Consider the following 21,105-nt stretch of genomic DNA (forward strand, 5'->3'; position numbering starts at 1 on the left):
CTGGCATGAGTGCAGTGTGGGTCAGGGCCGGTGGGGTTGAGGGGGGTGGGGCGTCCCACGGCTCAGGCGGCCCTAGGACCCGCCCACCATGGAACACCAGCTCTGGTATGACAACCTGGGGTGCTGCCATCAATACCAAGAAAGTACCCAGAATGCGGAGGACTTCCTAATCCTGTTGCTGGGCCTTGTCATTCTTGTCAGCTTTGGGATCAGCATGGCAACTATGGTCAGCGATGGTTGGGGATCACCAATAGGGGTTAAGATGGCTGAGGGTGGGAACCAGCTGCAGCCTGCACCTCCGTCTGCAGGAACGGTCTTGGCTGGGAGTGGTGGTGAGGGTAGAGAGCCTGGCCTTCATTTTCACCCACCCCACCTCACCCCACACCAGATATGGCATGGGCTCCAGAATGCCTTAGACAAGACCATGTATTGTATTATTCAGAAAAGTAACTATAGAAGACAGCTAGGGGGCACCCCGCCTCGCCAGTCCCAGGGCCCTAGAAACCCAGGCTCCCAGGTTCCCAACCCTGAAATCTTCTGACAGTTGCCCTGCCCTCACGGACTCTCGCCTCCCACAGATGAAATCTCACAGGCTTGTGAAAGTTCCTCCAAACATCCTCCAGCCAAAGCCCAAGACATCCACATCCACTGCACCCTGGACCCTGTGGAAGTGAGAATGGCCCGGCCCACTTGCTACTCCTCGTCCTCCTACCACCATCTCCGCAACCGTAGCCGCAGCTGCAGCCGCCACCCCTGAAGCCACCAGGGGAGGCCCAAGAATTTAGAAAATTCCCCTCCAGCTGCTCAGGCTTCCGTAGGCCGCATCGCCTCCACGGGATGTCACAGCTGCCTCCGATGCCCCCCTTTAACTGGGAGGACCCGGACTCCTACCTGGAGGAGGAGGACCAACTTTCCTTCCCACAACCCAAGTACCCGTGGGGGTGCTGGGGAGGGCTCTACCGGCAGATGGGTCTGCCCTCCAACGTGCGCCTCTGGGGTCGACAGGGTGGGATCCTGGCCATCCAGCCACCAGCCTGTCTCTACCTGTCGCCCGAGCTGCACCGCATGTCCAAGCGTGTGGAGGCCAAGTCTGAGCTAGGGCTGCAGTCCTTCGGGGCCCCTTGCTCGCCATCCCGCATCTGGGGCAATGTGGATGCTGACCAGTGGACCTCGTCTCCATCACTTACCCGACGGCTGCCCCCTAAGAGCTCGTGGGTCCCTGGGGTCACAGAACTTACCCCTCAGGGGGCCATCTCCCGTATGACTCCTGGGATCAGCGGCGGCGTGGTCTGGAGGGTTCTGAGCCTCCATCAGCTCTGGTGCCTCAGAGCTACAGGCCCGAAGCATGGCAGCGCAACTCCCCACCGGCCCACGGACGGAGCCTCCACAGCTGTGCTCACAGCCAGCCCAACCACAGCCCGCACCACTCCACGGGACACTTGAACTACTCCCGGGATCCCCACGAGGTGCGGCGCTGGGCGGCTGAATGGGCAGAGATGCTGCCTGTGCGGCACCCTCTGGCCGCCTCCGCCTCCCTCACGGTGCTGGCCGAGGCCTCTACCAGTGGGCCTCGGATCCCAGCTCAGCGCTGCTCCTCCACCCCTCCCAGACTCTGCCCGACGTCCAGGCTACCGAACGCCCTCCACCCACGCCCACCTTCATGCCACTCAGCCGGAACCCAGGGGGAAATGCCAACTACCAGGTGTATGACAGCCTGGAGTTGAAGCGGCAAGTGCAGGAAGCCAAGCGCGGGCCAACTCGCTGCTACCTTCCACCTCGGCCTCGAGGCCCTCTCTGCACGGAAGCCAGACTGGGAAAATGAACTGGCCAGCAGCTAATGGGGGCGGGTGGGGAGCGGCAGGGCATGGAGAGAGGAATAAAGAGCGCCATGGTCCAGAAAACATTGGCGGTCTGTGGCTTGGAAGCGCCACTCCTTCTGCCAGCTTGGGTCCCTGCCTTTGGCTTCCTGCAATAAGAAGCCAGTGTCCCCTCCTGGGCCTGAGGGTCCCGTTGGTTTAGTGGCCACAGTCCTGCCAGCAGGCCCCTCCTGGTCTGATACCATGCACTAAGTAGATCTGCAGCTGCAGTCTCCAAACCACTGGTCTCTTGGCACCTCCTCTGTGTCTCAGCTGTCCCTGTCCCCAAAGAGCCTCATACAAGAAGCTGCTTCCAAACTGGGAGGTTCCACATCTGGGCAGGTCCAGCTCCACAGCCAGTGAAGGGCATGAAGAAGGCTGAGGCTCTGGACTCCAGCCAGGCCTTCCGCAGGGCTCTGAGGCCAAGGTCTTTCTAGTCTCAGGAGGGGCCAAGAGATGGAACGTGACATTTGAACAAGTGAGTCAGTGGGCGGTGAGCGAATGTTTGACAGCTCGAGGGGAGGTGTGCCGGCCTCCGGGCCCTGTTTGGCTGTCCAGGCTCAGCTTACCTCACCCGGGGAACCATGGAATGCCACGCCTGGCCCTCCTTTTCATCCCCCTCCCTCACTGTGACGCCACCACCTGCCCCATTATGACCCAGTCTGTCTCCCAGTCTATATATATGGAGGCCAGCGGACTCAGGCAGTCCTGGGACCCCCGGCCATGGCTGAGCAAACCCATTACCTAGCCGAGGCGTGCTCTGGCACCACACCCAGGAAATGCCAAGACCTAGGAGACTCAATTCTTCTGATCCTGGTCAGCATCATCTTGCTCAATGTGTGGATGAACGTGGTGAATCTGGTGAGGGCAGGATCTGGGCAGTGTGGTTGGGGGAGTCCTGGGGTCTAGAAGGGGCTGAGATGGGATGGCTGCTGTAGTGTGGCCGAACAAGGGTTGGATTTCAGGGCTCACCCTGATCCCAAACTCCACGCTCCCTTGCTTCCCTCAGCTCTGGATGCATCTGAAGAGATTCTTGCGGGCAGGTTTCAACCATATTTTCCCCAAAGGTAAGTGGGCGCCAGTGTGGGCTCAGGGGATGTGGGCCTGTCCCCTTTCTTCTATCCCTGCCTCGATTCTCAGCCCCTCAAGAACCCAGGCCCTGTCCCATCTCGCCTTTCCCTGCAGACAAGCAAGCCAGCTGTGTAGGCAGCCATCGCATGCGCTGCTCCGTGGATCCCAAGAAGCTGCGTTCAAGAGTTTCTCCCCGCTTCCGCCATCGCCCGAGCTTCCTGCACAGGCACCCAAACCACCTTGAATCCCGGATACCAGAAACAGATGATGAGACGGCTTCTAAGTGCTGCTGGACGCCGCCTCAGTGTGGACGGGCTCGGGCTTCCACGGAGGCTCCACGGGGACTGTGGAAGGAGGGGGTAGTGGGAGCTGGTGAGGCCCCTCCGTTCACAGCCTTAAAGTCCCAAGCCACCTTTAACTCCAGGTGAGAGACATCTTCCAAGCTCCGCAGGAGAAGCAAGGTGGACGTGGTTCCACTCTGCCTGCCCCAAGAGAGCAAGACTAAGACCCCAGACTATGACTCAGCCCAGGCCCCAGCCCGGGCCCAGACCTGCCCCCCAGTTCAGCTCCCTGCACATTCTCCTGCCAAGGCCCAGACCTTCTCCTACAAGCACCCCTCTGTGCACGCCCCACCTCAGGCCCAGACTTGCTCCACATTCCACCTCCCTGAGCACACTACCCCCCAGGCCCAGACCCCCTCACCAGCCCTCAACCCTGAGCACAGCCCTGCCCAGGTCCATGGCCCGGAGCATACCTCAGCCCATACCCCAGCCCAGGCCCAAGCCCAGGCCCCCTCACATGCCTCAGCCCAATTCCTGGGCCACACTTCTCTCTGCACCCTGACCCATGCTCATCTGACCTATACCCATGCCAACACTCTGGTCCCTCCCCCAACTTCTGCCCCTGCTACTACTCCTGCCCTAGCCCCTACACCAGCCCCTGTCCCGATCTCTGCCACAACCTCTGTCCCAGCACTGGTCATGGCCCTGACGACCACTCCAGTCCCTTCCACCACCCGTACCCCCATCCTAGATTCTATTCTCTCTACCTTGTCTACCTTCGACTAAGGCCTCTCCTCTGGCCATGTGGTCTACTATGCCCGCAGCATGAAGCAGAACTTATTCCGTGTGTGTCCCCCTCAGAACTCTGGGTACTCCAGAAATGACTTGGGTACCCTCTCCAGGCCCCAAGAGGGGCATGGTCTGGTGAGCTCTGGTACAGCTGAGCAAACACTGAAGCAATGTAGTGGGGACAGTGCCAAGCCCTCCACAGGGTCCATACTGGGTTACGTGGAGTTGGGGAATATGGAATGGAAGATCCCAAATGATGCCAAAGACAAATTTGTACAGTCCAAGACCTTCGCTCACCGTAGCTCCCATCCTTGCCAGTCTGAGAAGAGAAACACGGATCCCCAGACTCCAGTCTACCCCAAATTCCAGGTGTACTCCAAGGATGCTGCACCTTCTCAACCTTGCTTCCGTTCTCCGACCAGTGCCCAGAGCTCACCATGCACCATGCCTCCACCATGCACTCTTTCTCTGCCTCTTGTTTTCCCAGATCCTTTGTCCTTCATCAACACAGCAACCACCAGAAGCCCTCCACCTTAATACAAACCCTCACCTTTCCCCCAACCTCCAAGTCTCCTCAGTCTGTCCTCTCTCCCCAGGGCCCCATCCCTCCCCAGTTATCCACCACTTCCCAAACCCCAAACCAGCCCCAACCCCCAGAACTTCATGAGAGTCTAGGTCTCAACCAATGCTCTGTCCTCCAAAGGACCCCAGGCCTTACCGGAGACACAGGCCTCCCCAAGAACCCAGGCCTTGCTCAAGATCCAGGCCTCCACGAACTTCGAGGCCTTACCGCAGACCCTTACCTCTGCAAGAATCCAAGCCTTTCCCAAGACTCTGACCTTCAGAAGAATCCAGTCATTACCCAAGATTCTTGGCCACAGAAGAGTCCATGCCATGCCCAAGACTCTGCAGTCAACAAGAGCTCAGTCCTTTGCCAGGAGTCTGATCTCCATAAGAGCCCAGGTCTTGTGCAAACCGCTCGCCTCCATAAGGGCTCAAGCCTTACCCGAGACTCCGGAGACTACAAGAATCCAGGCCTGACCCAAGATTCTGGAGTCTGCAGGAGCCAAGGCCTTACTCAAGATTCTGACCTCCATACGAATCCTGGACTTACCCAAGATGCTGGAATTTACAGGAGCTCAGAACATACCCATGACCCTAACTTCCACAAAGACTCAGGAATTAATCGAGATCCTGGCCCCCATAAGAGTCCAGCCCTTACTCAAGACTCTGGCTTATCCAAGAGACGAGGCCTCCATAACAACTCAGGCCTCCACAAGAACCCTCTAGGAACTGACTCTGTCCAAGTTTGGGGCCCACGTCAGACCCAAAATTCATTTATATCTGAGACAGTTCCTCGAAAGGAGGATGCAGGGCAGCACATACCATGGACTTCTGTCCCAGCCAGTCACAACTCCTGCTCTGCCAAGGCTCAGGGGCCCTACAATGACCTGCTAACCTCCTCGCAGCGAACAGGCAGCCAAGCCTGGGTGTACCACCCGATACCGTTCCCCCAGCCTGCCAGAACTATGGCCAGATGTCTACACCTCCCAAAACCAGCAGGCACCTGGCTAGGGCGTGTGGTCTTTGACGCCCGCCAGAGACAGCAGACAGGGACAAGTGCGAAGCTCTCTCTAGGGCGTGTGGCCTTTGACGCCTGCCAGAGACAGCAGACAGGGACAAGTGCGAAGCTCTCTCTAGGGCGTGTGGTCTTTGACGCCCGCCAGAGACAGCAGACAGGGACAAGTGCGAAGCTCTCTCTAGGGCATGTGGTCTTTGACGCCCGCCAGAGACAGCAGACAGGGACAAGTGTGAAGCTCTCTCTAGGGCGTTTGGTCTTTGACGCCCGCCAGAGACAGCAGACAGGGACAAGTGCGAAGCTCTGTCTCCCAGGCGCCTTCATAGGGCGACATCCAACTGCCGGAGTCCAGCTCCAGCGAGTCAAGGGATACCCGAGGGATAGATAGCGTCGGCGAAGGAAATAAATCTATTACACTTCTTAAAGTATCAGCATTGCATGTTTCTCTCTCTTCTTTATTGTTTACAATCACAGGTTTATATATTGTAGTTGATTACATTACCAGGTATGTGACCAAACAATCTTAGCACAATCAAACCTCAAAATGTTCTCTAAAGATTTTTTTTTTAAATATGCCCTAGTTTCTAGATGTCCTATTAAAATATTTCCCAAGTTCCCATTAATCACAGGTTATTTCTTAGTAACCAAGCCAAGCAGTTATATGATTATTTTAATTGTAAAAGTTGAAGCTACTTGTTCCTATTTCTCTTCTTGCATGGGCAACCTTTTACAATGGTTCCACGAAAATATTTACAATGTACCCTGCATGCCCTTTCTCGTTGTTTCCTTCAACTGAGACAGTGCTTTCTCCCTATCCTAGCAACTAATTCTGCTCTAGGCATTTGCTTTTCTATAATTAATCTTCCTTTATAATAGAACCATAAATTTCCTATGTCATCAGGAACTCCAGCCCATGGCCATAACTCCATACTAGAGGGTGTTTTTCATAAAAATATCCCTTTAGTTCCAGGCTCTTAATTCTTTACCCATTTCCCCGGGTCTTTAGTGGGTACTTCCCATTCTGTGGTAGTTTCAGGAGGGGGAGTCCTAGAGGAATTTTTCTTTCACGTGGAGCAACATCCCCCCAAAATTGCCCCTATATTTAAATTTATTATCATAAAACATAACAACAGAGCTGTAGTCCACCTTCCTGGCACGGCGCTGCCTTGCAGTTTCGCCTTCCGTTGCTTCATGACTTTGTCATGGTGCAATGGCTCCAGGATGGCTTCCAACATCCAACAACTCACCGGAGACCATCAAGGAGTGGGGATATCAGTGTGTGGTGAGAAACATAGAAAAAGAGGGGACAGGTAAGCATGAGGAATAAAGAGACAAGAGAAGTGTTCTGTGGACTTTGGAGGACATCCAACCCAGCCCCATCCCACAGGGCCTGATGAGGACCGAAACTATCCCTCCTTTCCCTCCATCGCTCTCTAGCTAAATCCGTTATCCCCAAGGCCCTAGAGCTGCACTGTCAATTACAGTAGCCACTAGCCAAAGGCCTATTAGAATGTAAATTACTTAAAATTAAGGAAAATTAATTCTATTAAAAATTAAGTTAAAAAGCTAAAACTTCTCTTCCTCAGGGAACAGAATTTCCCTGACATCCAATTCTGTTCCCTGGCAGTCCAGTTGTTGGGACGTGGCGTTTTCACTGATGTGGCGGTGGTTCAATCCCTGGTCAGGGAATTCAGACCCCGCAAGCTTCATGGCTTGGCCAGAAAAAAAACAGAAATTCTCTTCCTCAGTGCCATGATCTTCTAAGTGCTCAGTAGCCACATGGAGTTAGTGGCTACCGCATTGGATGGCACAGATTTAGAACATTTCCATCATCATGAAAAATGCTATTGGAGAGCAGTGCTTTAGAGCTTAGAGCAATTTTCCTTTCCCTGTCACCCACCCCCAGCATCTTAAAGCTCCCCCAGAGCGCAGAGAACTTAGTTCTTCTTAGGGTGGCTCAGAAGCCACCCTCTGGGGAGGAGGTAAGATGTAGGGATGGGCACCCAATGCCTGATTTCCCCAGCCTGTGAGAAAGAGCCCAGGCTTCAGTTTTCCTCATCTGGTCTCTTGGGTCACGACCAGATGTATGCAAACTTGCCTCCCCCATTGTGGGCTGTGTTTGGGGCTCTTGGTTGATCTGATTTACATTTTAATGGGATCAATGTGGCTGCTCTGTTGAGAACAGTCAGCAGGGGGGCAAAGGATGAAGCAAAGAGGAGGCCTTTGTAATAACTCAGATCTGAGGTAATGGTGGCTTGTACCAGGATGGTAGTGGTAGATGGGATAGGTCAACAGTTTCAGGATATATGTTGAAGGTAGAGCCAATAGGGTTTGGTATGGATTGGATATGGGATGAGAGAGAGGAGAGCTGAGAATGACTCCAAGGGATTTGGCCTGAGCCACAGGAAAGATCGAGTTGTCATTTATGACCTGAGGAAGACTGTGTGGGGAGTCGGTGGTGAGGGAATTAAGTTTTGGACATGTTAAGTTCGAGATGTCTATTGGACACCCAAATGGAGAGGTTAAGTAGGCAGGTGGATACAAGTGTGGAATTTAGGGGAATCAGTCCAGGTTGGAGGTATAAATGTAGGAGTTATTTGCATGCAGTTGGCCCTTCCAAAAGCCTGTCCTTGAGTGGGCTGGAAACACGGTCACTGATTATGCCAGGGAGATTGCTTTCTGGCAAAGCCTAATCCTTCCGCCTTCCCCTCTGTCCCCCAAGTAGAGCAGATGGGGCTCTCGATCTTTGCCCTGCTGACCCTTACTGTGTTCCTGCTGCTGCTGGCAGACAAAGTGCCTGAGACCTCCCTGTCTGTCCCCGTCATCATCAAATACCTCATGTTTACCATGGTCCTCGTCACCTTCTCAGTCATCCTTAACATCGTAGTCCTCAACCTGCACCATCGCTCACCCCACACCCACCAAATGCCCCTTTGGGTCCGTCAGGTAAGAAGATCTCCTCTCCAACCTGTGTTAACTCTCAATCCCAGTATTTGGCTTTTTGTCCAGGTATCGCTCCTCACTCCCACCAACTTTCAACCTTCCCTTTCACAGACCTGAGGGAGAACTACAACTCCTGGTAGAGTGTCAAAGTGCCAAGGTCTTTGGGTGTTGAAATGTTGCCCAATTAATTTTATCTTCCCATCATTAACATTGCGTAGATCCCAGACTCTCTTCATCAATACTGCCCATCGTGGGTCCCAAGGAAGCATTCTCAGGGTTAGGTACTATCAGGGTGGAAGCCCTCAGAACTTTTCTTTCCAGTCAGGATGCCTCCTAACCCCCTTAAGGACTCTTGGGCTGTGTAGTTGCATTTCATCTGTGGGATGCATACACGCATGTGCAGGAATGGGCACGTGCCGTGGGGGTGGTTGGCGGCTTCCCTTCTGGTCTGAAAGCATAAGAGCCCCCTCCAACACGCCTCTTCTTCTACTCTGCAGATCTTTATCCACAAACTCCCTCCGTATCTGGGTCTGAAGAGACCCAAACCTGAGAGAGACCAGATACTGGAGCCACCTCCTATACCTCTCAGGGATTCTCCAGGAAGTGGCTGGGGTCGGGGAACAGATGAATATTTCATCCGCAAGCCACCACATGATTTTCTCTTCCCCAAACCCAACAGGTAGTATCTACTCCCCATGGCCCACGTAGAAGGGAGAGGGCGAACTACAGTTCCCAGAAGACTGTGCGGAGGCAGGCGTCCTAAGCTCTCAGAGGATGTCGTGGTTGAGCATCATGGGAGTTGTAGTCCCCCTTCTGTTGCCCACTTTGCAGGGAGGTGGGAACTAAAGCGTAAGAGAATAGGAGGAATTGCGGAAGGCTAGAGAGGTCGCCGCTGTTGAAGAGAACCTGAAGGGCTCTCTCACGTTTGGAAACCTGGATGGGCGTTGGAGGAGGGAGTTGGGGCGGGGCCTAGAGCACCCACGCAGGCCGTCTTTGTGCCCCGGTTGTGGCCAAACAGACTCGCCTCTTCCACGTTCCAGCCTGAACTGTCTGCCCCGGACCTGCGGCCATTTATCGATGGTCCAAAGCCGGGCTGTGTGCCTGCCTCCCGACCTACGGGAGGTCGTTTCTTCAATCAGCTACACCGCTCAACAGCTGCGGGAACAGGAGGACCACGAAGCTGTGACTCCAAAGAGGGTGGGCTAAGGCAAGGCCTGGGTGGCCTTGGCTCCACCGGCAAACTTAGGCTCCGCCCCCAGAACTCGATTTTTTTTCTGATTGGAAGTTTGCCTCACTTGGTCCCGCCCCCTGGCTTCCCACTTGTTCTTTACTCACATCCGTCGCCCGCAGTTTCGCTCTCTGCTATTCTGCGGTCCCGCCCTTGTCTCAAAGCTGTGGTATTAGGACCTGGGTGCGGTACAGGGCCTTGAGGCCGCCTTCCCTGGTTGTCTGGAGCCCAGGAACAGTTTAATCTTCCTACCCCCAGTTGAAGGAGGACTGGCAGTTTGTGGCCATGGTGGTGGACCGCCTCTTCCTGTGGACCCTCGTCATCTTTCTGGACGCCACGTACCACTTGCCCCCTCCCGACCCCTTTCCTTGAGGACGAGAGGGCCGAGACCGAGGTCCTCGGCCACTTGAATTGAGAGTTTGATAGTACTCTCAAGTCCTATCCCTTTCTGCATCTTAACTCCTTCACTAGGAGTCCAATCCTCTCCTCGTTTCGTTTCTAGGGAGGAAGCCCAAGTGGGACTGGGCAGCTGGGGGCCTTGGGCCCACCTGACATGCACTATCCGCTTATTTACTCTTTGGCTTCTTGAAGAAGCCCCGTTGGATATTCACATCTAGGTTGGCAATGAATGGAACAAAGAACAAGAACTAGATTGTAAGCCTTCTGAGGGCAGGAACTATGGCTGTTCACTGTAATATCCCCAGCACCTAGCACAGATCCTAACCTATACAGCCGGTACCTCTGATTGAATGAATAGGGAAATTATTTTTTCTGTAAGGAAATACACTAAGTAATAGTGCTTATGTTGGCATGTTGGGACTAGTGGTCGTTTTTTCTTTGTTTTGACCTTTCTGTACTTTATTGTATTTTGTAATATGTATTATCTTTAGGATAAGAAAAGGTTCTTTCTAAAAGGATGCATTTGTAATGAGGATAAAAAAGCACAGTGTAAAAACCTCAAGTTCCAGCTGTGATGCTCAAACTTTGGACAAGCTACTAAACTGCTCTGTGCCTCAGTTTCTCCATCTGTAAAATGAAGCGAATAATAGTATCTGCTGCCTAGTCTGAGGATCATATGAGAAGATGAGAACAAAAGCATTATACAGTATACATCAGAGGTTACAAACTGGTGTGTTTTGTGTGGCCCATGTTGTTGGCCAGCAGAGTTTAAAATTTGAATTGGTTTGCTACTTTTAAAATGTGGCTATTTCACAGAGCAATTTGGATTTCTGGCTTCTCTTGAAACTTTTAAAGAACTGCAGGCTAGTTCTAAGAAGCCCAACAGGCTACGTAAGCGGTCCTAATGTCTTGAACAATGAAATGGAGGAAATCCTATATGCATGATCCAGTCACTATGAAGACTGTCTCTCATCTGTAGCAACCCTGCTTGCAAATCAAGTTAAGCAAGGCCCCATGGAGACAGAAGGACAGACTGAACTCTGGGGACTAGGCTCCATGTAGTGGGAGCCGAGGGCAGAGACGGCCACCTAAAGGACCAGTTGAGTGGATGAAAGATTGGACAACTCCGCATTGTGACTCCCTGCAATGGGCCTCATTATGACCATGCTCCCTCACCTGTTGGTGGGTGTCCCCAGGTCCTGGCATGAGTGCAGTGTGGGTCAGGGCCGGTGGGGTTGGGGGAGGTGGGGCGTCCCACGGTTCAGGCGGCCCTAGGACCCGCCCACCATGGAACACCAGCTCTGGTATGACAACCTGGGGTGCTGCCATCAATACCAAGAAAGTACCCAGAATGCGGAGGACTTCCTACTCCTGTTGCTGGGCCTTGTCATTCTTGTCAGCATTGGGATCAGCATGGCAACTATGGTCAGCGATGGTTGGGGATCACCAGTAGGGGTGAAGATGGCTGAGGGTGGGAACCAGCTGCAGCCTGCACCTCCGTCTGCAGGAACGGTCTTGGCTGGGAGTGGTGGTGAGGGTAGAGAGCCTGGCCTTCATTTTCACCCACCCCACCCCACCCCACACCAGATATGGCATGGGCTCCAGAATGCCTTAGACAAGACCATGTATTGTATTATTCAGAAAAGTAACTATAGAAGACAGCTAGGGGGCACCCCGCCTCGCCATTCCCAGGGCCCTAGAAACCCAGGCTCCCAGGTTCCCAACCCTGAAATCTTCTGACAGTTGCCCTGCCCTCACGGACTCTCGCCTCCCACAGATGAAATCTCACAGGCTTGTGAAAGTTCCTCCAAACATCCTCCAGCCAAGGCCCAAGACATCCACATCCACTGCACCCTGGACCCTGTGGAAGTGAGAATGGCCCGGCCCACTTGCAACTCCTCGTCCTCCTACCACCATCTCCGCAACCGTAGCCGCAGCTGCAGTCGCCACCCCTGAAGCCACCAGGGGAGGCCCAAGAATTTAGAAAATTCCCCTCCAGCTGCTCAGGCTTCCGTAGGCCACATCGCCTCCACGGGATGTCACAGCTGCCTCCGATGCCCTCCTTTAACTGGGAGGACCCGGACTCCTACCTGGAGGAGGAGGACCAACTTTCCTTCCCACAACCCAAGTACCCGTGGGGGTGCTGGGGAGGGCTCTACCAGCAGATGGGTCTGCCCTCCAACGTGGGCCTCTGGGGTCGACAGGGTGGGATCCTGGCCATCCAGCCACCAGCCTGTCTCTACCTGTGGCCCGAGCTGCACCGCATGCCCAAGTGTGTGGAGGCCAAGTCTGAGCTAGGGCTGCAGTCCTTCGGGGCCCCTTGCTCGCCATCCCGCATCTGGGGCAATGTGGATGCTGACCAGTGGACCTCGTCTCCATCACTTACCCGACGGCTGCCCCCTAAGAGCTCGTGGGTCCCTGGGGTCACAGAACTTACCCCTCAGGGGGCCATCTCCCGTATGACTCCTGGGATCAGCGGTGGCGTGGTCTGGAGGGTTCTGAGCCTCCATCAGCTCTGGTGCCTCAGAGCTACAGGCCCGAAGCATGGCAGCGCAACTCCCCACCGGCCCACGGACGGAGCCTCCACAGCTGTGCTCACAGCCAGCCCAACCACAGCCCGCACCACTCCACGGGACACTTGAACTACTCCCGGGATCCCCACGAGGTGCGGCGCTGGGCGGCCGAATGGGCAGAGATGCTGCCTGTGCGGCACCCTCTGGCCGCCTCCGCCTCCCTCACGGTGCTGGCCGAGGCCTCTACCAGTGGGCCTCGGATCCCAGCTCAGCGCTGCTCCTCCACCCCTCCCAGACTCTGCCCGACGTCCAGGCTACCGAACGCCCTCCACCCACGCCCACCTTCATGCCACTCAGCCGGAACCCAGGGGGAAATGCCAACTACCAGGTGTATGACAGCCTGGAGTTGAAGCGGCAAGTGCAGGAAGCCAAGCGCGTGCCAACTCGCTGCTACCTTCCACCTCGGCCTCGAGGCCCTCTCTGCACGGAAGCCAGACTGGGAAAATGAACTGGCCAGCAGCTAATGGGGGCGGGTGGGGAGCGGCAGGGCATGGAGAGAGGAATAAAGAGCGCCATGGTCCAGAAAACATTGGCGGTCTGTGGCTTGGAAGCGCCACTCCTTCTGCCAGCTTGGGTCCCTGCCTTTGGCTTCCTGCAATAAGAAGCCAGTGTCCCCATCTGGGCTTGAGGGTCCCCTTGGTTTAGTGGCCACAGTCCTGCCAGCAGGCCCCTCCTGGTCCGATACCATGCACTAAGTAGATCTGCAGCTGCAGTCTCCAAACCACTGGTCTCTTGGCACCTCCTCTGTGTCTCAGCTGTCCCTGTCCCCAAAGAGCCTCATACAAGAAGCTGCTTCCAAACTGGGAGGTTCCACATCTGGGCAGGTCCAGCTCCACAGCCAGTGAAGGGCATGAAGAAGGCTGAGGCTCTGGACTCCAGCCAGGCCTTCCGCAGGGCTCTGAGGCCAAGGTCTTTTTAGTCTCAGGAGGGGCCAAGAGATGGAATGTGACATTTGAACAAGTGAGTCAGTGGGCGGTGAGCGAATGTTTGACAGCTCGAGGGGAGGTGTGCCGGAATCCGTTCCCTGTTTGGCTGTCCAGTCTCAGCTTACCTCACTTGGGTAACCAGGGAATGCCACGCCTGGCCCACCTTTTCGTCCCCCTCCCTCACTGTGACGCCACCACCTGCCCCATTATGACCCAGTCTGTCTCCCAGTATATATATGGAGGCCAGGGGACCCAGGCAGTCCTGGGACCACCAGCCATGGCTGAGCAATCCCATTACCTACCCCAGACGTGCTCTGGCACCACCCCCGGAAATGGCAGGACCTAGGAGGTTCAATTCTTCTGATCCTTTTCAGCTTCATCTTGCTCAACTTGGGGATTAATGCGGTGACTATGGTGAGGGCAGGATCTGGGCAGTGGGTTAGGGGAAGCACTGGAGTTGTAAAGGGTCGGAGGTGGGAGGGCTTCTCGGGTGAGGCCAGACAAGGGTTGGATTTCAGGGTTCACCCTGATCCCGTCCTCCCCCCTCCCCTGCTTCCCTCATCTCTGGATGCATCTGAAGAGATTCTTGCGGGCACGTTTCAATCGTATTTTCCCCAAAGGTGAGTGGGCGCCAGCGTGGGCTCAGGGGATATGGGCCTGTCACCTTTCTTCTATCCCTGACTTGATTCTCAGGCCCTCAGGAACCCAGGCCCTGTCCCAATCCACTTTTCCCTGCAGACAAGCAAGCCAGCTGTGTAGGCAGACATCGCATGTGCATGCACTGCCCCGTGGATCCAAGGAACCTGTGTTCAAGAGTTTGTCCCTGGTTCCGCCATCACCCAAGCTTCTGGCTCAGGCACCCAAAACACCTTGACTGCTGGATACCAGAAAGAGATAATGAGACGGCTTCTAAGGGCTGCTGGATGCCTCCTCAGTGCGGACGGCTTGGGCTTCCAAGGAGGCTCCACGGGGACTGTGGAAGGAAGGGGTATTGGGAGCTCGGAAGGCCCCTGCGGTCACAGCCTTAAAGTCCCAAGCCACCTTTAACTCCAGGTGAGAGACATCTTCCAAGCTCCGCAGGATAAGCAAGGGGGACATGGTTCCAATGCGCCTGCCCCAAAGACCAAGGTTAAGACCCCAGACTATGACACAGCCCAGGCCAAAGCCCGGGTCCAGACCTGCCCCCCAGTTCAGCTCCCTGCACATTCTCCTGCCAAGGCCCAGAACTTCTCCTACAAGCACCCCTCTGTGCACGCCCAACCTCAGGCCCAGACTTGCTTCACATTACAACCCCCTGAGGACACTATCGCCCAGGTCCAGACACCCTCCACAGCCCTAAACCCTGAGCTCAGCCCTGCCCAGGTCCATGGCCCTGAGCACACCTCAGCCTATACCCCAGCCCAGGCCCAAGCCCAGGCCCCCTCACATGCCTCAGCCCATTCCCTGGGCCACACTTCTCTCTGCACCCTGACCCATGCTCATCTGACCTATACCCATGCCAACACTCTGGTCCCTCCCCCAACTTCTGCCCCTGCTACTACTCCTGCCCTAGACCCTACACCAGCCCCTGTCCCGATCTCTGCCACAACCTCTGTCCCAGCACTGGTCATGGCCCTGACGACCACTCCAGTCCCTTCCAACACCCATACCCCCATGCTACATTCTATTCCCTCTACATTGTCTGCCTTCAGCCAAGTCCTCTCCTCTGGCCATGTGGTCTACGATGCCCGCAGCATAAAGCAGAACTTATTCCATGTGTGTCCCCCTCAGAACTCTGGGTACTCCAGAAATGACTTGGGTACCCTCTCCAGGCCCCAAGAGGGGCATGGTCTGGTGAGCTCTGGTACAGCTGAGCAAACACTGAAGCAATGTAGTGGGGACAGTGCCAAGCCCTCCACAGGATCCATACTGGGTTATGTGGAGTTGGGGAATATGGAATGGAAGATCTCAAATGATGCCAAAGACAAATTTGTACAGTCCAAGACCTTCGCTTACTGTAGCTTCCATCCTTGCAGTTCTGAGAAGAGAAACACGGATGCCCAGACTCCCGTCTACCCCAAATTCCTGGTGTACTCCAATGATGCTACACCTTTTCAACCTTGCTTCCATTCTCCGACCGGTGCCCAGAGCTCACCATGCCCCATTCCTCCCCCACACACTCTTTCTCTGCCTCTTGTTTCTCGCAGTTCCTTTGTCCTTCATCAACACAGCAACCACCAGAAGCCCTCCACCTTAATACAAACCCCCACATTTCCCCCAACCTCCAAGTCTCCTCAGTCTGTCCTCTCTCCCCAGGGCCCAATCCCTCCCCAGTTATCCAGTATTTCTCAAACCCCAAACAATCCCCAAACCCATGAAATTCATGAGAGTCTAGGCCTCAACCAAGGCTCTGTCTTCCAAAGGACCCCAGGAGCTTCTAAAGGCTGTAGAGTTTCCAGAAATGAAGGCCTTACTCCAAATCCGGGCTTCCACAAGAACCAGGGCCTTACTGGAGACACAGGCCTCCCCAAGAATCCAGGCCTTGCTCAAGATCCACGCCTCCACGAACTTCGAAGCCTTACCGAAGACGCTTACCTCTGCAAGAATCCAAGCCTTTCCCAAGACTCTGACCTTCAGAAGAATCCAGTCATTACCCAAGATTCTAGCTCCCAGAAGATCTTAGGTTCTACTCTGCATGGACGTTTCTTTAAAAGGCTATATATCATCCAACCCTCTGACCTCCACAAGAACACATCATTTCTCCAAAGTTCTTACTTTCAGAGGAGCTCAGCCTTTATGCATGATTCTGGAGTCTATAGGAATCTAGAACGAAACCAAGAAACTGTACTCTATAGAAGTCGAGGGCTTTCTGAAAAAACTCGCTTCCATCATAGCCCACGCCCTTTTCAAGATTCTGGACGTGACAAGAGTACAGGTAATGCCCAAGATTCAGCAGTCTCTAGGAGTCCAGACTTTACCCAAGATTCTGGGACACAGAAGAGTCCATATCTTGCCCAAGACTCTGCAGTCAACAAGAGCTCACTCCTTTGCCAGAAATGTGGTCTCCATAAGAGCCTAGGCCTTGTGCAAACCCCTCGCCTCCATAAGGGCTCAAGCCTTACCCTAGACTCAGGAGACTACAAGAATCCAGGTCTGACCCAAGATTCTGGAGTCTGCAGGAGCCAAGTCTTTACTCAAGATTCTGACCTCCATAAGAATCCAGGTGTTTCCCAAGCCACTGAAGTCAAAAGGAGATGTGGCCTTACCCAAGGTGGTGGAATTTACAGGAGCTCAGACCATATCCATGACCCTAACTTCCACAAGTACTCAGGAATTAATCGAGATCCTGGCCTACACAAGAACCCTCTAAGAACTGACTCTGTCCATGTTTCGGGCCCACATCAGACCCAAAAGTCATTTATATCTGAGGCAGTTCCTCGAAAGCAGGATGAAGGGCAGCACATACCATGGACTTCTGTCCCACCCAGTCACAACTCCTGCTCTGCCAAGGCTCAGGGGGCCTACAATGACCTGCTAACCTCCTCGCAGCAAGCAGGCAGCCAAGACTAGGTGTACCACCCCATGGATACAGTTCCTCCAGCCTGCCACAACTATCAGGTATGCGGCCTGGGCGTGTGATCTTTGACTCCCGCCAGAGACAGAGCAGGCAGGGACAAGTGCGAAGCTCTGTCTCTCAGGCGCCTTCATCAAGAGACATCCAACAACTAACTGGAGACCATCAAGGAGTGGGGATATCAGAGTGTGATAAGAAACTTAGAAAAAGAGGGAACAGATAAGCATGAGAAATAAAGAGACAAGAGAATTCTTCTGTGGTTGTTTGAGGACATTCAACCCAGCCCGATCACACTGGTCCTGATGAGGTCCTAAACTATCCCTGCTTTCCCTCCATCGCTGTCTAGCTAAATCCGTTATCCCCAAGGCCCTAGAGCTGCATTGTCAATTACAGAAGCCACTATCCAAATGCCTATTAGAATGTAAATTAATTACAATTGAGGAAAATTAATTCTATTAAAAATTAAGTTAAAGTTTAAAAATTCTCTTCCTCAGGGAACAGAATTTCCCTGGCATCCAATTCTGTTCTCTGGCAGTCCAGTTGTTGAGACTTGGTGCTTTCACTGCTGTAGCTGGGGTTCAATCGCTGGTCGGGGAAATCAGACCCCACAAGCTTCATGGCTTAGACAGAAACAAAACAGAAAATTCTGGTCCTCAGTGCCATGATCTTCTAAGTGCTCAGTAGCCACATGGAGCTAGTGGCTACTGCATTGGACGGCACAGATTTAGAACATTTCCATCATCATGGAAAATGCTATTGCAGAGCAGTGCTTTAGAGTTTAGAGCAATTTTCCTTTCCCTGTCACACACCCCCAAGCATCTTAAAGCTCCCCCAGAGTGCAGAAAACTTAGTTCGTTTTAGGGTGGCTCAGAAGCCACCCTCTGGGGAGAACGTAAGATGTAGGGATGGACACCCAATGCCTGATTTCCCCAGCCTGTGAGAAAGAGCCCAGGCTTCAGTTTTCCTCATCTGGTCTCTTGGGTCATGATCAGATGTATGGAAACTTGCCTCCCCCGTTCTGGGCTGTGTTTGGGGCTCTCGGTTACTGAGGGAGAAGTCCTCTCTTTGTCAGGGACTAGGAAACCTTGTGTTGTAGGCTCCCCAAATTGAGGCCTGGATTCTGAGGGTCCCCTCCTTCATAGGCCTCTAATTTTTTCGAGGTGTCTGCACTTAATTTTCTTGCCCATGGACTTAGGCCTAGTTCACTGTGGAGACAGAACCCTGGGAATAAGGAATGTAAGAATTCCTGGTCCAGTATGCATTGGTCTAATCTGTGAGCGTGTCTCTGGTGTCCTATGTTTCTGTCCTATTATTCTGGCTCCTAGTTTCATCCTGGACTTAAGCTGTGTCCATGATAGCACTGTTTGCTGAAAGCCATTTCCTTCTGCTGATAATTTTTCATTGCCCTGCCCTAGCCCAGCTGGGGTTTCCTCTGGACTTGATTTTCAGTCCTGATAACTCTTCTGTATACACACATAAGCTGCGACATTCCAAAGTGTTTTCCCTGCCACCACTTGTGTGTCTGAGGTGGGCAACACTAATATGTCCCTGCCCTGAGTCAGATGTCCATCCCTGGGTCACTACATGCACACTATCGGCATGTTCTTGTCTAACGTTACCACCACCGAATCCAAGGAGATACGTTCCAGCTGGAGAGCCCATTTCCAACACCTCTCTGGCTCAGCTCCGACCTTGGGCAAGTCATGTGCAACCTTTCTAGGCTTGCAGTCTCATCTCTATCTGAAGTTGTAATTGCATGCAAGAACCCTACTAGATTAAAATGACCAGGGCGCCTCTACTCCCAAGTGAGATGTAGAGTCACCTATTTCTCCGCATGCCCTAGTGTATGCCCCTCATTATTGTTATTCAGATCCGTCCTATTAGGCCTCTGTTCTAACCCCAAGGAGTGTTTGTGCGGTTGACCTGACCTTGTAAAGACACAGAATAGTTTCTCTCTATAGTAACTACAACTTCCATCAGGCACTACTACAAGGGAATGGGAAAGGATGTGGGAGCATGGCCCCAACGCCCTGGTAGCTTTGAAGACAAACTACAACTCACAGGATAGCCGCGAGATCTCCGCAGAGCGAAAGGAGTGACTGAACTCTGACTGGAGGCCGGGCTGGTCCGGAACCACCCCGACATTCTCCCAAAAGAGGCGTGGTTATAATTTAGGGGCGTGGCCTTGCCGGCAGCAGGAAGAAGTTACCTGTTGAATCTTCCTCTCCATTCACTTCCCAGCCTTTGTAGCTAACCCTAAGAGGGAAGCCGCAAACCACTAACCTCTTCAGAAAAGGAGGTAAGGGGACGTAGACAAGGGGCAGTGAAGGAGGCTATTGCATTCCTTCAGAGGGGCCAAACAGCTACTTTCTACCTGCTGAGTCAGGTGAACTGTTGACACTTGCACAGACAAACCTGACTCAAGTCACAATTCAACCTATGGATGTGGAGCTTACCATTACTACAGGATCCAATACGGAGACTCTACCTTCTCCAATCACGCAGAAGACCCCTACTCAGCCTCAAGAGGCACCTCAGGACGTTGTAGTACAATCTCCATTCCAGCAGGAGATGACAGTTCCAACTCTAAGCAAGCATCAAGGTCTGTATTCAACATCATCCAGCGTCACAGTTCATCATGTGGACCTAGAGCAAACCACAACTCCAGAACCCACTGTGGAGGCTGGACATTCTACATCCCTACAGCAGACTACAGCTCCCCCTCCAAAACACCCTGAGGTAACACTTTCACAACCAAACCTGACACAATCACAGTTCAGCTTGTGGACCTTGGAGTTAACATATCTCAGCAACCAAGGCCATCTGAGACAGTTCTTTTACCTTTGACTCAGTATTCATTATCAAAAGGTATTCCTGGTATAAAATATATCCCAGAAAAGAAGCAGCCATAACAGAATGCCACCACAAACATCAGCATATGTGAGCTCTGTACCTGAAAAAATGAGACGTTGTCATGTGTTGGTCTCAGCCCAAATCAGAAGCTCCACAGTGTGCCTAAGCCAGAACCTAACACCTACAATGGCATCTTCACCGTCATGTAAGAATTGCCTTTCCTTATTTGTTCTCCCCATTCTGCCTGAACTAGCAGCCTTTCTTCAAGTCTTTCTTATCTCCCTGATCCACATTGACTTACTTTCTATTTCCACCTTTTGTTTGTCAATGATTCCTTATCTTCATTCTCCTTCTTACTATTTCTCCTCTCCTCCAGTCTTTTACTTTTAATTGCCCTTATTTTTTCCTTCTCCATTTTTTACCCCATTACCGAATTCCTTAACATCTACTCTTCTCCCATGAAAAGCGAATGGAAAGCCAAGAATGGGAACTTGGGTGGTCTGGACCAAGAAAGGCTCTGCCATGGGCGGCAGTGATGGGAGGGAGGCAGTGTGGTCGCCAGGTGGCGCTGTGGCTCCAAATAAAGGGAAGATTCGGGCACCCGCGGGTCACTGCGCGTCCAGGGCAGCCTCGGGGAGGTGGGGCATGGCGGTCTTGGTGGGCTTGGCACCATCTTCATACAGCCACCAAATAATGACGGTGATAAAGATAATAAATATGCAGATAACCCGAAGCAGTCTCTTCTAGGACACACGGCATCAATAATCAGAAACTGTGCGCGAGGAACAATTGAGAGTGCGGAACTGTCCACCAGGGATCAGTGCGTGCGCATTCCGCATAATTTGCGGATGCCGGTGGAACCTGCCTCGCCCGCCTGGAACCGAGCTGGGCGCTAACCTGTAGCCTCTGGGCGGCACCTGCGCCCCGTGGGCGACCTCCTGCTACCTGCAGGTCAAAGGATCCACAGTTTCCACACCTGCCATGGGGCGCTCAGTCCGCAGCCTGTCTGCACCTTTCCTTTGACTGGACCTGAGATCTTTGGGGGACTACTTTG

General features: G+C 53.4%; 1 protein-coding gene and 2 pseudogenes across 3 annotated transcripts in view; all 3 read left to right on the plus strand.

Moving 5' to 3' along the window:
- Window positions 1–21,105, plus strand: part of LOC307067909 (RAD52 motif-containing protein 1-like) — a gene marked incomplete at both ends in the record, with an annotated part of 267,353 nt that overhangs the window by 100,333 nt on the left and 145,915 nt on the right. The gene's annotated exons all lie outside the window — the stretch shown is intronic.
- LOC307067415 (uncharacterized protein SPEM2-like) lies at window positions 86–3,062 on the plus strand (annotated as a pseudogene). Its single transcript has 5 exons — window positions 86–226; window positions 389–446; window positions 579–1,847; window positions 2,633–2,717; window positions 3,042–3,062. The product of its transcript is annotated as an uncharacterized protein SPEM2-like (transcript).
- On the plus strand, window positions 3,074–10,119 carry LOC307067416 (annotated as a pseudogene). The gene is made up of 4 exons: window positions 3,074–3,351; window positions 3,781–4,672; window positions 9,538–9,716; window positions 10,006–10,119. The product of its transcript is annotated as an uncharacterized misc_RNA (transcript).

The sequence above is a fragment of the Hyperoodon ampullatus genome (genome assembly GCF_949752795.1).
Source record: "Hyperoodon ampullatus genome assembly, chromosome: 19".
Lineage (NCBI taxonomy): Eukaryota > Metazoa > Chordata > Mammalia > Artiodactyla > Ziphiidae > Hyperoodon > Hyperoodon ampullatus.